The sequence below is a fragment of the Thermobia domestica genome, chromosome 7 (genome assembly GCF_964235325.1).
Source record: "Thermobia domestica chromosome 7, izTheDome1.hap1.1, whole genome shotgun sequence".
Taxonomy (NCBI): Eukaryota; Metazoa; Arthropoda; class Insecta; order Zygentoma; family Lepismatidae; genus Thermobia; species Thermobia domestica.
The window spans coordinates 126,002,022-126,017,787 of record NC_137460.1 but is presented as its reverse complement, the minus strand read 5'-3'; the positions used below and the strand labels follow the sequence as shown (position 1 = coordinate 126,017,787).

General features: G+C 35.4%; 1 protein-coding gene and 1 non-coding gene across 2 annotated transcripts in view; both read left to right on the top strand.

The window, feature by feature from the left end:
* The window catches only part of LOC145690393 (ATP-binding cassette sub-family G member 4-like), a 229,305-nt gene that overhangs the window by 39,343 nt on the left and 174,196 nt on the right, over positions 1-15,766 (top strand). The window lies entirely within an intron of this gene.
* On the top strand, positions 14,418-14,491 carry TRNAQ-UUG (transfer RNA glutamine (anticodon UUG)). The gene has a single exon. It is a non-coding gene; the product is annotated as a tRNA-Gln (tRNA).

The window sequence follows — 15,766 nt, the reverse complement described above, 5'->3', positions numbered from 1 at the left end:
TTTCCTCAATTCGGAGTGGTTGAGTCACACATTAACAACGAAAAAAATAAAGAAAGAAAGAAAAGAAATATTTGGTGCTAAATCTGTGCTTAGGAGTGATTTTAATTTCACACAGTAGGTTATATAGCCTATATTTACGATATTTTACAAACTTTTTCCTTTGTTTATGAGTTATGTATGTAGCCACACTCCGTGATGTATTAAGAAAGACATGATGAAATGTTTTACGAAGCAATATCAAGGTAAAATTAATCACATAAAAAAAGAAAGAAAGGAAGAAAATGACCTCGTGATTTCTTGCTTTCTTCCGACATTTTCCCCAGTAGTAACAACTTTAAGTAACCTACAAGGATAAGCAAAAATGTATGTTTCATTAAAAATTATTTACCTTCGCTATAAGTAAAAACTAAAGCGATCGTCTTGTTTGTGAACAGATCACAGAAAAACGGCTGAGCCGTTTGAAATGTATTTTTTAAGAAATGGAATGATCACCACAATTTTGTCAGTTTTAAGTACCACAATTTTGCCGGCTAAGCTAAAGGAGACGATGATGATGAGAAATGAATGCAATGGTGGAATGAAGAAAATGGGAGCGAACTGGAGAACCCGGAGAAGACCATAAAGCTCACTTGGCACAAGCTGGGATCGAACCACGTACCCCAGGTACCGCTCTACCACATTTTTTTTTTATTCATGATGTTCTGAAAATACAAAGTCCATTTTATAATACTACATAAGAATCATGGATTTTAAAGCAGTACGTAAATACGAGTCTGTAATCTATGCATGAGAATTAAAAAGGCAAAACATTGTAGTTGTAAGCTTATACTACTAGGCGAGAATAAACAATACAAAAGATACTGTGTAAGCAAGAAAGAAAAGAAAACAAAGAAAGATCTCTACTAATCAAATATAACGTAAAAAAATCGCGAAATATTTGTTTTTCTACACCCGATGCCTTAATTTCCACCGGGAATGTTGCAAATAATCAACATATTCGATTGCTGTGCAGTGAAGTCTAGTTGAAGCAGATAGTAGAGAGTAGTGCTGTTGAATTTTTGTAACATTTGCGGTTTTTGAAAAAAACGGTTTTCTGAAAACCAAAAACCGTAAATGCGGTTTTCAAAACCATAACTGCAAATGCGGTTTCCGACACCGAAACCGCAAAAGCGGTTTTCGAAACCGAAACCGCGAAAACAATTTTCAAAACTGAAACCGCGAAAACAGTTTTCGAAACCGAAAACGCGAAAACGGTTTTCGAAACCGAAACCGCAAATGTGGTTTTCGAAACCGAAACCGCAAATGTGGTTTCCAAAACCGAAATCGCAAATGCGGTTTTCAAAATATATAAAAATCAGTTGGGGTCCGGTTTATTTCCGTGGTCACTTTATGTTCGAATATCTCGAGTTCCGAAATTCGGAATGGGGGTCAAAATTCTTTCAGATAAGTGTTCATCGTGGCCTACTTTACAAAATATATAAAAATCAGTTGGGGTCCAGTTTGCTTCCGTGGTCACTTTATGATCGAATATCTCGAATTCCTAAATTCGGAATGTCAAAATATCTTCAGATTCTTGTTCCTCGTGGTCTGGTTTACAAAATATATAAAAATCAGGTGGCGCCCACTTTGCTTCTCTGCAGCCGTAAATTCGCTTCTATAAGAGTCTTTAAAGTTACACTTGAAATTGTCGTTCGGCATTCTTGTAGCTTATGAAGGCATGAGTAATTCAACTATGATTGTCACAACATCTACAAACGAATATTAATTCGTATAGAACCTCCAATACATTACATTAAAAACACATGAACTACACAAAGAAAATCATTGGGCATTAGAGCAGATCTCTTATTAGCAAATGGCCCTGCACACGCGCACTGGTCAGATAGCCCACAACCTAAGCCTGAGCGCGAGTCCAAATTTAACTCAATCGCGATTGAGATTGTCAGAGGTGTAGCGGTTTACGTTGAATATACCACCACATTATCAACTAAGTCGTCTTAGATTTTTCTCCAATCCCAAACAGAGGGTGGTTTTTCGTGATTAAGATATGTTTAAACAGGGGACGAATTTAGAACCTGAAAATCGAGTGGTACCCGCTAAATTCGGGTAATATGGCAACACTAAGCTAAATAGAAAATAAGGTATATCCCTATTTAAGATCACTACACATGCAACTCATGAAATTCAATTTGAAATATCATCCACTTAAACTGAGATCTTTTATATTATTATTACTCTTTCCCCTTGTTTTTAAAAATAGTATTGCCACTGTTTCTTTTGTTAACAAAAAGCACCACCTCCCTTTCTTTATAAAGAAAAGAAAAGAAAAGAAAGAAAGAAAATCTAGATCGCAATACACAATTTTATTGTTGCAAGTCCCAGACACCTGCAATAGTTTATACGTGAAGGAAACACCGATCATGTTTTATTCTATATCTTTTAACTTCCCAATAACGATAGCCGTGCCTCGTCGTGAGAAATTGCAACTTATTTTTTTTATTTTGGCAATTGTAAAAGTATACTCAACAAACATTTCCCTACACTAAGACATTTCAAAAAAAAAAAAAAAAACTTCTTTCCCCTCTGCAAATTTTGAGCATTTTTTCCCTACGCCGAAGGAAATTTCCCTCCATCTGGCAACTGAGCCGAAATGGGAAGATTCTTTGCTGTTTTCTCGTTATTATATTAGTGCTGTCGAATTTTTGTGACACTTACGGTTTTCGGTTTTTTGAGAAAACCGGTTTTCTGAAAACCGAAAACCGCAAATGGTGTTTTCAAACCCGAAACCGCAAATGCGATTTTCAAAACCGAAACCGCAAAAGCAGATTTCAAAACCGATATTTCTATTTTATGAAATTTCACTTTTATCAAAAACAGGTTTTCGGTTTTTTCAAAAACCGATTTCGACAGCACTAGTAGAGAGGTGTACTAACATCCATTTGACGGTTGTGTTCCGAGTTGGCGGAAACCATTGATATTCAGGGGAAAAAAATATTCACCGTAAAATACTGTTTAGGTTTGAGGCAGATGAGTGCCAGCGAAGCAATAAGGTTGGTTCCTAATTCCACTGAGCCACCGTCCTCCCACCCGACTCTAACATGACCTTATTTCGCTGGCGTCGTTAGCTATTTAAAGCTGGGTGGTCGGATGAATCAAAATCAAAATCCTATTTTCCAACAAAAGTTTTATATATATATATATAATAAAGTAGTATAGTTTCTTTAAATACACTTGCCTAAAATCTGGAGGGGACGCGTCCCCGCTCACGAGGCCCGTGCTTATTTCAAAAGGCTTCTTAATTATTTTTTTTTTTTTTTTAGCAAATTCTGAATAATTATAATTACAAATTGTTTCACTTATATAAAATATCTTGAGCTACATCAGAAGAAAAGTTAATATATAAACTTATAGGCTAGTAATTTTTGGTTGCCTAAATTGTGGTAATAAAAAAATAAATGTTGGTAAAATATGGTACCTTAAATAAAAATAAATATGATACAATGTGATGTACGGTAACAATGATGAAAAATGCAACTATTAAACTAAGATTACAATTATTACAACAGGGTTATATTTTAACGTTCGGTGTAAGCTACACAACGTAGAAACGGTGACTTTAACTGCCAGAGTATACTCTGCAAATGTAAGATGACTTCATATATTTTTTCTAAAGAAGAATTTAAAAAAAAAACTCATAGTCCCTTTCATCAAAATGAGCATCGTAAGATTGGGAGGGAGAGACGATGGTTCAGAATGTATCTCAAAAATATAGTATCTCACAAGCTTTTCAAGTTAGTCACGTGAAGCTTTGAATACAAACTTATTAAAGATAAGTTGATACGTGTAGTAGCGTTCTCGAAAATTCCGCTTCTAAGGAAGGAATGGAGAAAGCAATTTCTGCAATCTTTCAATTTCCTACTTTGTATACATAAAATGGCATAAGTGGGGGAAAACAATTGAGCCGTTTATTTATTTATTACAAAGCAGTTTAGTTTACCTGGGACTTTATAATTTCATTTCGATTCAAATATGCACCTATTTGACGTTTATTCGTGGTTTACAGTTTAGTGTCAAGCGGTCTAAGAGTAACTCGGCTTATGATTGCAAGACATGCTTATGGTGGTTGGAAATCTCGCTCAGGGCATGAATGGTACGTTAAGTATTGTCCTTTCATTGTTCCTTAGAGCTAGGAATTTTAGGTGCAAAAGTTTGGTTTAAAAAGTGCAAAATTTTGGTAAAAGAAAAATGTGCAAAATAGGTAAAATTTTTAAACAAAAGTGCAAGAGTTTCAAATGTAAATATTTATACAAGCAGTATCAAACTAATTATGTAATATATAACAACTCAAAATGTACTCGTGTGTTAAAAATTCTGCCTAAAACAAGCCCCACGATACAACCTTATGAAAGCCATAAATGCAGAAAACTGTTCAAACAGATGACCTTTTTGTCTTGGTGAAGTTGCATCCTCTGTCACTAATTAAATATTTCTATCTACAAAAACACTCAACAATATCGATTGGTTACAGCCAGTTTTATGTTGCCACCTCTCTTTATTTCTTATTCAGTAGCTACTACCTAACGTGACTGCACTGAAGCTAAGATAACGTGATGCCACACATATTTGATATACTTTATTTAATTATTATAGGAATAAAATACGGTAAAGGAACCAAAGATAAGGTTTAAAAATTGCAAAATGGTAATGACATTGAGAATAGATGCTTGCATTGAAACAAAGGCTAAAACATGCAACCAAAACACAGTTAGGAGTATCTATTTATTGTTTCCTTGTTACAATAGCCAAGAAAGAACTGTATAACTAGGAACGTGTTAGAGGGTATAGTGGCAGTAAATAGGGGAAGGGAGCGAAAGACTCTACAATTAATGAACGATACCAAAACAGAGAAATCGTACATGAGGATGAAGAGGTTAGCAAAAAAACCACAAAGCATAGAAACTTCTCAGTTGCAGCAAATGACCTGCCAATAATAGCAGAATACCTTTGATGATGATGATATTAATAATAATTCTTTACAGGACAAGCTAATTTGGGCATTTTAGAGATTTATTGATTTAGGTATTAGATATCTAGGCATCTATGACCATGCTAGCCAGTCATGTATGAGGGATAACGTCTCTCGGCGATCACACTATCCAAGGAAAGAGAAGAAAGGAAGCGTCCTGGGACCTATATGTAAAGTACCATCGCGGCATTTTCCTGGTGTGAATGAGGAAAACCTCGCTCAGGATGGCTAACCTGAAAAAGTTTTTTTTTTTACACTTTTTTGATCGAGTGTCCCAATTGGGAATTGAACCCGGATCAGCTCATTGGTCATTTTATGCAAAACAAAATTAAGCTGCCGTACCTACAATTTCTAGCTCTAATTATTCATTCTGTTATGATCAGTTCTTCCTTACGTTCTTTATCCACCAAAGAAGCAAAACACATAAGTAAATAAACCAATTAAAGAGATGTATGTGACTGGACTTCTGGAGAATTAGTCTCAGAAGCGACAGTCCTATTAGCGACAGGAACTGTTATATGTCCTATGAGCGACCGATTCATTTACATTGAGTTGGTAGAAGATGATATGATTCCTTCTCCTAAAATATGTTTGCCTCTGGCGTTATTAGCGTCCGAACAACCTTGGTATGAAATATGCACATGCCAGTGATACTGTTCGCCAAATATATATTTCCTCTACTGTGAGTGCAAATAATACTTATTTTAATTTTGAATTAGATTTGACATAAAACATACCAAATAACTTAACGAGACAACAGGGATGTTTCCATGAAAAGTACCGGTATATTCCTACGTAATTATAGAAAATCCTGTTGTAATATCCCCTTTCTTCAAAAGCTCTGTTTTCTGTACTTCATTTGATTCAAATCTAATTACTCACTAAGCACAGTAATATATTTTATTTTGAAAAACTTAAACGTGTAACAGTTTCGCCAACTATCTACTTCTTAGACTTCCTAAGACTCTATGAATAAAATAAAACAAATGTCAATGATAAGACAGCTTTTGAGATCCCTTACATCTGATTGGCTATTCTCAACCAATTCCGCCAATTAGAATGCAGTTCACTCTAAACAATCCAAAAGGTAAACAAACTCTTTAAACTACCTTCCCCCCTATTGTAAGCTACTAAAACGTAAACTAATTGCTTAATTTGCGTTTTTCCCTTGTTTTGACTTATACATAAAAGATTGTCGTGTAGCAATCTGAAATAATCCCTTATAGACGAACTGTTAAGTCCTGCGAAAGATTTGTAACTTGTGTAATAATTTCTTCGAATACACCGTGCTTTTAGATTTCTTTGATATCCTCAAATGGTGAACACCTTTTTCCATGGGCGCCCGATGGAAAGGCAGGGGTCGCCCCCTGGCTCACAAAAAATGTATACGTAATATAGCAAACCACGTATATTAAATACCAAATATACCAGACGTGATACAGCAACCACGCAGATGGCCCTCCCTAGAAAATTTTCTTCGGGCGTCCCTACCTTCTTCTGATTTCTTTCTTGTGCCATAAACACATTCAATCTAAACTTATGCTCCGTATCATTTTAACATGAAATTTTTAATTATATTAGAATCATAGACAAAGGAGGAGCTACTCTAAATATTTAGTTTTCCCCTTGATAGAGTCAATGTATTCATAGAAATTAATTCAAAAATATAATATTAGGAAAAACATATAAAAGAGTTTTAATGTAATGAGAGCATTCTCACGTATTAAATTCAGGTAGAGCGAAATCTTTCATAGTACATTTTCTTAGGTTCTAAATCACATTAGCATGAAACAAGTTAAAAGAAGAGAGAACCAAATGTTCTTCCATTATCTTAGTATGAACGAATCGGTGACCCATAGGCCAGTTAATAGATCGAATCGGTCGCTCATAGGACAATTAACAGTTCCTGTCGCTAATAGGCCTGTCGCAAGTGGGAAGACACCCTTCTGGAAAAGGTCATCATACATAGTTAACTAATCAACTTAATTACTGTTACACGCTTTTATTTTAGCCTATTGATTTATATAAGGAGTCATTTTTATGGTTTCTTTACAATTAACTGGAGTTTTAATGAAGTAATCTCACTGATTTTTCCTCCAAGTCTTGTTAAATGTCACTTGCATTTTCAAAATGAATTTCCATTACAGTGTATAAATTTAATATTACTTACATTAAACATGATTCTTCAATATTAACATTATATGTAACTTTTTCACGAAGTAAAGAATGTTTAATTTGATTTGAAGAAATTAGTAAGATCATATTATTCAAATTTGAGTTCATTTCAAAGAAAACAGAAAAAAAAGTCCGCGTATAAAATGAAGTCTAAAAATCGAAGATAGCACAGGCAGTCGACAACGTTAATAATAATATAGAACAATCGCTTGATTCATATTTTCTACACAATATGAAACTAAGTTATGCTTTTCCGCAGAGGCGACAAACACACCATGTAAATAATATAATATGAATCTGTACAGTAAGAATCGTTGCCATTTCCAAACATTTTTATTTTTCAGAAAACACTGTTCTTTGCTTTCTTAATAATACTAGTTATGAGGTAATTACGTAATTAATACACGAAAGATACACTTAGCATCGTTGTAAAGAATTTAGAAAGGCTATTTTGTGACTCAAACGAACGTATATGTATTTTTATGGTGTTTTTACATAACCAACAAAACGTAAACACTGCAGTAGTCAGCTGTTTTGCCGCGAAGTAAGTAGAGCATTGTCCAATGACCCCCTTCTAAAGGAAAAAAAACTGTAAAAAAAAAGTACTAGGGAAAAAAAGTGAAGACAGTAAGAACTGGATGGCCTTCACGCTCAACAGGCTGAAAATTCAAACATCGTTGCTTCATTGTTTTCTTCTTTTTTTCCTCTAAAACTTGCTATGTTCTGCATTTAAGCAGTGTTAAATCATGTTTGAAGCTTTTCGTTTCATTATGCTATGTCATTTGCACGATTGAAATCAATGAAAACGCTTTAATTTGTATCTGGTTTGTTTCGTTGTTACTTCTTCTGTGCAACTTCTGTGCTGGAGGTGCACAATATTCCAGGTAACTTAATGCAACCAAAAAGGAAGTTTTTGATATCAATTGAATAATTTTACGATACCTTAAATGTAACTCAAGATAACCGACAATGGAAAGTATTATTAAAGAAAGAAAATAAGAAGAGTCCATCATACTATATAGGCGTGCTGGCTGGAGATGGCATATTTGGTTCGTCCTGCTCCCCCACCTTATTATATATTACAGAATTAGTTAATTAATTGAGTTGATTTTGAGTTTAAGCTATATGAGACGGGACCTATTGATTAACGTGGAATCCGAACCACATGAGCTCCCGCCGGGAATCTCCCACAGGTCTCTCACGCCAAAGGCGCTTACGCTAACCGCTTAGCCACAAAGGAGCTATTATATTAGATATTACTCATATGGGCGTTTCTGTGTTATAGATTACTATTTGTTTAAACCAACCCTTCAGCTCGTTTGGAAATTACCTGCACAGTAGCGATATAAATTAGCGTAAGGTAGGAGGAGCTAGCAACTGTGAACTACAGGATGGTCCAAAAGTGTGAAAACACCCTAATAAATGCTGCAAAATATAACCAAAGCATAAGTGTGGGTAGGGAATACAGTCTTAATGATGTATGCGGTCCTGAATACGCAGTTGACTCAAATGGAAATCATAGCATCTGATATACCATTTTAATAGCAAATTTTCGGAGAAATTGAATGGTACTGTTACTTTTGCTCTAGCACTAACAATTACGAATTTATGCTTGTTTCTTGTTTCTTTGTCATATTCCTAACAAATGAGATTAGTCATACGGCAAGAACCACGCACTGCTACAAGACGTATTGAATGTGTTCCCCATTCCGGTCGATTGTCAGATACATTTTGAGTTTCCAATTACGCAGAACCTTCCGTAAAGCGTCGGTTGAAATGTTGCAATACGTCCACAATTCGTCCCTTGAGATACTGAATATCCTTAATTTTCACCGCATACATAATAGAATTCACATGGCCCCACAGACAGTAGTCAAGTGACGATAGTTCCAAGGAAGGAGGAGACAATTCCACAGTTCCTGGCCGACCAATCCACGCATTAGGAAACTGTTGATCGAAATACTCACAGACATAGGTGCCTCAATGTGATGGGGCACCATTGTGCTGGAAAAAAATGGAATAACCCATCCTCCATCAGCAGTGATGTCGTTTTCTAACATAACCCATCGCCGTTCGAGTCCCATCGATGAAGAATGGACCCATAACGCGAGTCTCCCATATACCATACTAGAGCATCGCCTTGCCAGGAACACCTGCGGATACGTCAAACTTATTCGGATTACCATTCGACCACTACTGCACGTTAGTTGTTAGTTGACCTCGCCTGACACGTAAAAGTTTGTCCCATTAGTAAACTAGAGACGAATGTGTTGTTTTGTCGTAGCTGCTCTGTAGCCCATTCAATAAATTCCAGACGACGATCTGGATCATCTTCTGTAAGATGTTGGTGAAGTTTCAGCTTACAAGGGTGCCACTTATTCACTGACAAAGCGCATAATTGAGATTTGACTAACGCCACTTTCACGAGCTACACTACGCATGCTTATCTTGGAACTTTTACTGAATGATACAACACTGCCATAGTTGTTTCCTCGTCTGTCGTTGAGCGTGGTACGTGGTCTTCCAGTCTTGGGTCGATCTGTCATAGATCCGGTTTCTTGCAATTTCCTCAGCACTTTGTGCACAGTATCACTGCCGATGGGAAAATTTTACGGACGACGACGGTTAAAATCGTCTGCAATCACGTTGGTCCTTCGTTCTCCAGAGATCAGCACGATTTCGATGCACCCTACATGGGTCAAGGCTATTTTCTGCTAGTAAGTCATCTGCAACAATACAAAAACAATAAAAAAAACTTCTTAAAATCATAACTTCGTAAGGGTTAGTACTAAAGTAAAAATAACAGTAAAAATAAAGGAAATTGATATTAATACACCTTACCTTTCTAGACTGTATAGCATAGATATGCTGGAAATACCATCCTCCTTTACGTCCCTTGGTGAGAAAGTTACAAACATACATTATCTTAGGTATATTTTCCGAGCTGTTAAACAAGTTATAACTTTTCATTGCTTCTCTTTTATCAATATTAATGCGATTTTTTTAATGTACTTTTAACCAATGTAATAATAATGCGTCATAGCACATTATTGCAGAAATGTCTTAAAACAAATGCATAACATTGCTGACGTATTGAAGACAACGTTTTCATAGATAGGAAATTGATGTATAAATACACTTTAAAAATTTCGCTAAAAACTAAATTCCTAGTGCAATTCCAACGAACACACACACACAAAAAAAAAAAAAAAGACTCATACCGAGAGAGAGAGATATCAAATGAACGAGTGTGCACTTGAACATTAATTCAGTGTAATAGAGCTCACTGGATCAAAAGATCCAATATATTTCAATCAAACCTTTTCTTATAGGTCATCTGGAGTACTACATATAGTGTAGCCAAACCAAAACTATCACTTAAGTCAGTCTGATGTGCTTATTCCGTAATATATATATATATATATATATATATATATATATATATATATATATATATATATATATATATATATATCGATTTAGGGATCAAATGTTGTGATTTCTGATTCAAAAAATCCGACATATTTAGTTCAATCAAACATTTTCTTGTACGCCTTATATCTTGAGAACTACATACAGTGTAGCCAAACCAAGACTAACAATTTACTCAGTCTGATGTGCTTATTCCGTAAAAAGATATGAAAACTCGATTTAGGAACCATTCCAAAAATGTCGTGGTCCCTGATCCACAAAATTCAATATATTTCATTCAATAAAACATTTCCTTGTACGCCTTATATCTGGAGAACTACGTATAGTGTAGCCAAACTCAAACTTTCAGTTAACTCTATGATGTGCTTATTGCATAGAAAATACGAAAACTTGATTTAGGGGCCAACAAACTAATTTACGTTTTCAAAAATTTTGTGGCCCTTAATCCAAAAAAACTAATTTCTCCAAGATCGCAATTTTTGATCCATTTTTGGATCATTTTCCTAAAATTCTCGTTTTAACTCTTACAACTCGTATGATTTTTGGCATCTTAATTTGCAACGAGTATCCCATGCTAGCTTATACTCGCTCAATTCAACCAGTGAACATAGGAACAAAAAATATTCGTAATAAGCGTATACAGAATAAATGCATACTTGAAATATAAAAAACAATATGTTGTTAATACTCATATAATTCTCATAATAGTATTTTATAATAATAATAATAATAATAATAATAATAAGAAGAAGAAGAAGAAGAAGAAGAAGAAGTTCTCTGCCGTATATATAACGCTGTACAATCCTTCGCCAACCTTCCCGTTTGCACGCTATGATCTTTTCCCCCTTCCTGTTTTACCTTCTGCCACACCTGTCACAACCCAAATAAAACAATTTCTTCTCAAGTGTTAATATAAAAGGACAACATTTCTGTGCAATTCATAATATTTATATCTCATTTGTTCTCTACGATATTTGACGATTTTATTCCTCTTATAATCTCATCAGAGAAAGCGAAATCTCTCTGACCTTCCACTCACATGTTCTGCTTTTCTTTAATTATGCAATTCCTTCCTATTGTCAAATCATTACCTCTAAATATCAACTTGAATACGAGGAATCCGGCGTTCCAATCTGTTAGTTAAGCAAGCTCCCGCGTCCTTCTGTGTAACGCCACCAAGCATGGAGTTATTCAACACGACCTTCTGATGGAGATGCAATTATTTACCCTTCATGGCCAACTACAGAGTATATATAGGTCCTTGCAGTGTTGTATGTTACACAGGATCTTTTTTTCTGCAGAATATTGCAAAATTTTAAAGAGGTAATCTAGTATAACGTTGACAAGTTTTAGTGTTTAAAATGTGAGTCAATTCACAGAATAAGTTTGAAAAAAAAACGAAAAACAACGAAGTATAAGAATAATGTATAGAACAGGGTATATAAATTTATATCTGCAATGTCATTTTCTGTGCAACTTAGGTCTTTAGTGAATTGGGTATTGTAGTTCAGTAGCAGAACAGTCATCTAGGAAGTGCGGTATTTTAAATATATCCATCAATCGACCGATATTTTAAAATATCTATACCCTATATCGAAAATATTTACTGATCGATATTTCTCGACGTTTATATAGTTTTCAATATCTTTCAATGTTTCGATTTATTTTTTCTATAGCTATGAAGTTTCGATATTTTGTTGATATAGATTTTTTATATCTATAAGCGGCTATCCGATAACTTGTTCAAGCTAGGGGACCCTGGTTTGACCTTAAGCCATATGAACTTATAGCAGATCATATTATGTCCGTCAATTTTCTGGAAAATGTTCCAATCTATTAAATATTATTTCGATCAATGAATTTGGTCAACCATGAGAAACTTATGACACTGTAGCTCTCCGGTGAATTTCACAGAAAAGAAATTTACAAAAATGAAAATAACTTCGTTTGTGACCTCTTGAACCACCCGACTGATCTCGATTAAAATTCCAACATAGATGAGGTTCTGGCCTGGAATGGATTTTATCTTTTCACTTTGACGGTACAACGTAGTGGAGAGGGATGGGGAAGATATATAAAAATAAATAAACTTAATAACTCTTGAACCACGAGACCGATCTCGATCAAATTTGCCACATAAATGAGGTTCGGACCTGGGATGTTTTTTTATCATTTCAGTTTGATGGTGCAACTTAGAGGAGGGTCAGGGGAGGATGAGATATATAAAAATACATAAAAATGAAAGTAACTACGTTTGTGACTTAATAATTCTTGAACTACACAACCGATCTCGATCAAATTATAACGTAAAGGAAGTCTAGCCTTGGATCTTTTTCATCATTTCACTTTGACGGTATAACTTAATTTAGAGGAGGGGGAGATATTTAAAAATGATGGAAAATGACCGATAGTTTTCGGGGTCGCTGCGATGAACAGCAACACTTTCGATGCCGTTTAAATCCAGATTCGCCCCTTTATGTCCAAAATGAAGCGTATTCTTCCCGTGCTAAAAACGGGTATTCTGCTAGTTTATAATAAAACAGATGATTTTTTTGAAGAGTTAGGTTTACCGTCCGTTATATTTTCTTTGTCTGTCCGTGTCTTGTCCGGGAAACAAAAGTCTCAAGAACTAGTCGATGGATCACCATTAGTTTTGACCAGGCTGTAGAGAATCTAAAGTTAGAAACCCACTTCGTTGGAGGAAGCGATCAAGCCAGACAATCGCAAGATATGGACAATTAATAATCGGTTCCATATATGTCTTCCAATTACAGTAATTATGAATCCTTGCTTGTTATACTACCTGCAGTGTTGTTGAAATTAACGGGTTAGTATAATGCCCAAGATACAAAATAGTAATATGTCAATGGAATAGAACGCTACAGGTGAATGCGTTTTCACTCGACAAGCTTAAAGACTTAAACATTTTCTACTTTTAAATGTTTATTCATCTAAAATACTATATATTTAGGCCTAAGTTTAGTAAAATTTAACTTTTTAAAGGAATTTTATTTACTCAAATAATCCAGACCAAACTCCTTCACGTGGTGTACACTGTAACATGTAGATTGTTCAAATTTCCGGAACAGAAAAGAACTTGAAACAAGTATATGTATATATATAACTCTGTAGCCATACTGTTTCGATCCGAAGAGACAACTTTTAGGAGCTTACATGTGCGTTGTCACCAAAGACAACTCGCTTCTTATACGTTATAATTGAAAATCAATGACAAACACTTCCTTGCAAATTTTGTCGTAATGTAGTTCCAGTATGGACACATTTTAATCTACATAACATAGAGACATCAGACAGGGATACTGGATCGTCCTATTTTGGCCAGTGGATGCACATCCCATATGCATCCCGTGAAACCAAATAGTTTGCTTGTCTTCCAGGAATGGTATTTTCTGTAGGATATTTCTGTGTACTTTGTGGGATATTTACGTGAGATTCACATCCGATTGATGGATATTTTTATAGACCTTAAAACTTCTACTGCGAACTTGATTGTCCCAAGGTAGGACTTAAGAGACTCCAAAGGATTTATAGTACCAGGGGGACTCACAGACGGACTTTACAGCGCAAGTTGCGCCCATGAGATTTTTTTATGGGACAATTTTTCATTGAAAATGCAACGATTGGATAATTTTACCATAATTATGCTTTCATAACGATAAAAATTTCAGAAATTGAGTAAAAATTTAGTTTATCAAAAAGTTAACTTTGTTTTTATCAGAAGCAACTCGTACCTCAACTCCACTTTTTTGAGGGGGGGAAGGTGGCCCCGCATAGCGTAGTCGCTAACGCTTTCGCCTTTGATGCGAGCGGTCCCGGGTTCAATTCCCGGTGGGGACACTTGGTCGAAAAAGTGTAAGAGCTTTTTCAAGCCAGCTATCCTGAGTGAGGTTTTCCTCATTCACACCAGGCAAATTCCGGGATGGTTCCTAACATATAGGCCCCAGGCCGTTCCCTTCCTTCCCCAATCCTTTCTTCTTTCTCTTTCCTTAGATAGCGTTATCCTCGAGGGACGTCATCCCTCATATGGTCATAGATGCTGAAAGCCCAAAAATCTAATTCCGAATCCTTTATATGGGGAGGGGGAAATGGAAACTTTGGGGTCACTCCACCCCAGTAATTCAAAGGGTCATAGGCATCGCTGTCTGTGGACTTGTGCTATGTGGTAATGTAAAATTTATTTAGACCCCTAAGTAACTTAGAGTAATACGTAGGCTATGTTTCTGTAATTATACCTGATGAAACAAGGCTATAGCTTAAATTCTGTTTTACTTGCCAACATATAATAGCTTAGTTAAAATATAATTGATTAAAATATAAAATTAAATGTCGACTGAAAGCAGAGAACTGGTGTTATTATTCAGTTCAAAATATTTTGTCTTTGCAAATCTTTTCGAAGAACCTGATGCTTAAAATCTATACAACGATAATTATGCATGTTGTGCTGTATGGTTGTGAAACATAGTCGCTAACATTGAGGGAAGAATGCAGACGAAAGTATTTGAAGATAAGACACTGAGAAGAATATTCGAACCCAAGAGCAACGGGAATGGGGAACTGCATTATTTGTACCGTTTACCTAACATCGTTACGGTCATTAAGTCTAGGCTTAAGTTAGTAGGGCATCCAGCCAAAATGGAGGAAAGTAGGAACGCTTTGAAAATTTTAGTTGGGCACCAAATAGTAGAAAGACCGTCAGGAAGGCCTAGGCGCAGAATAACAATACACAGTAGAAACTGAATCCAGTTGGCTAAAGATATAAGTCTATGAGAGCTATTGTTAATGCGTCATTGAACCTTTGGTTTCCATAGGCCATATAATTATTTCGTGATATAGTTTTGATTTAAAAGCTCTTCTATAATTTATTATACTCTGATAAATAATGGCGCTTTCATTCAGGAATGTTCTTTGGAGAGGGCAGGATGCTTTTTAATAAATTGTATACTGATTTTTTTTTTTTTTTTTTTTTTTTAAGTGAAACTCATGTCGTGCACAATCTGGCAAAATCTGGAATGACGCTACTACTTGCATTAAGGTACAAAACCTGCTCCTTTGATTTTCCAAATCAAACAAATTTGGAACTTTAAGGTTTGCGTGGACGGCGATCGAACCAGA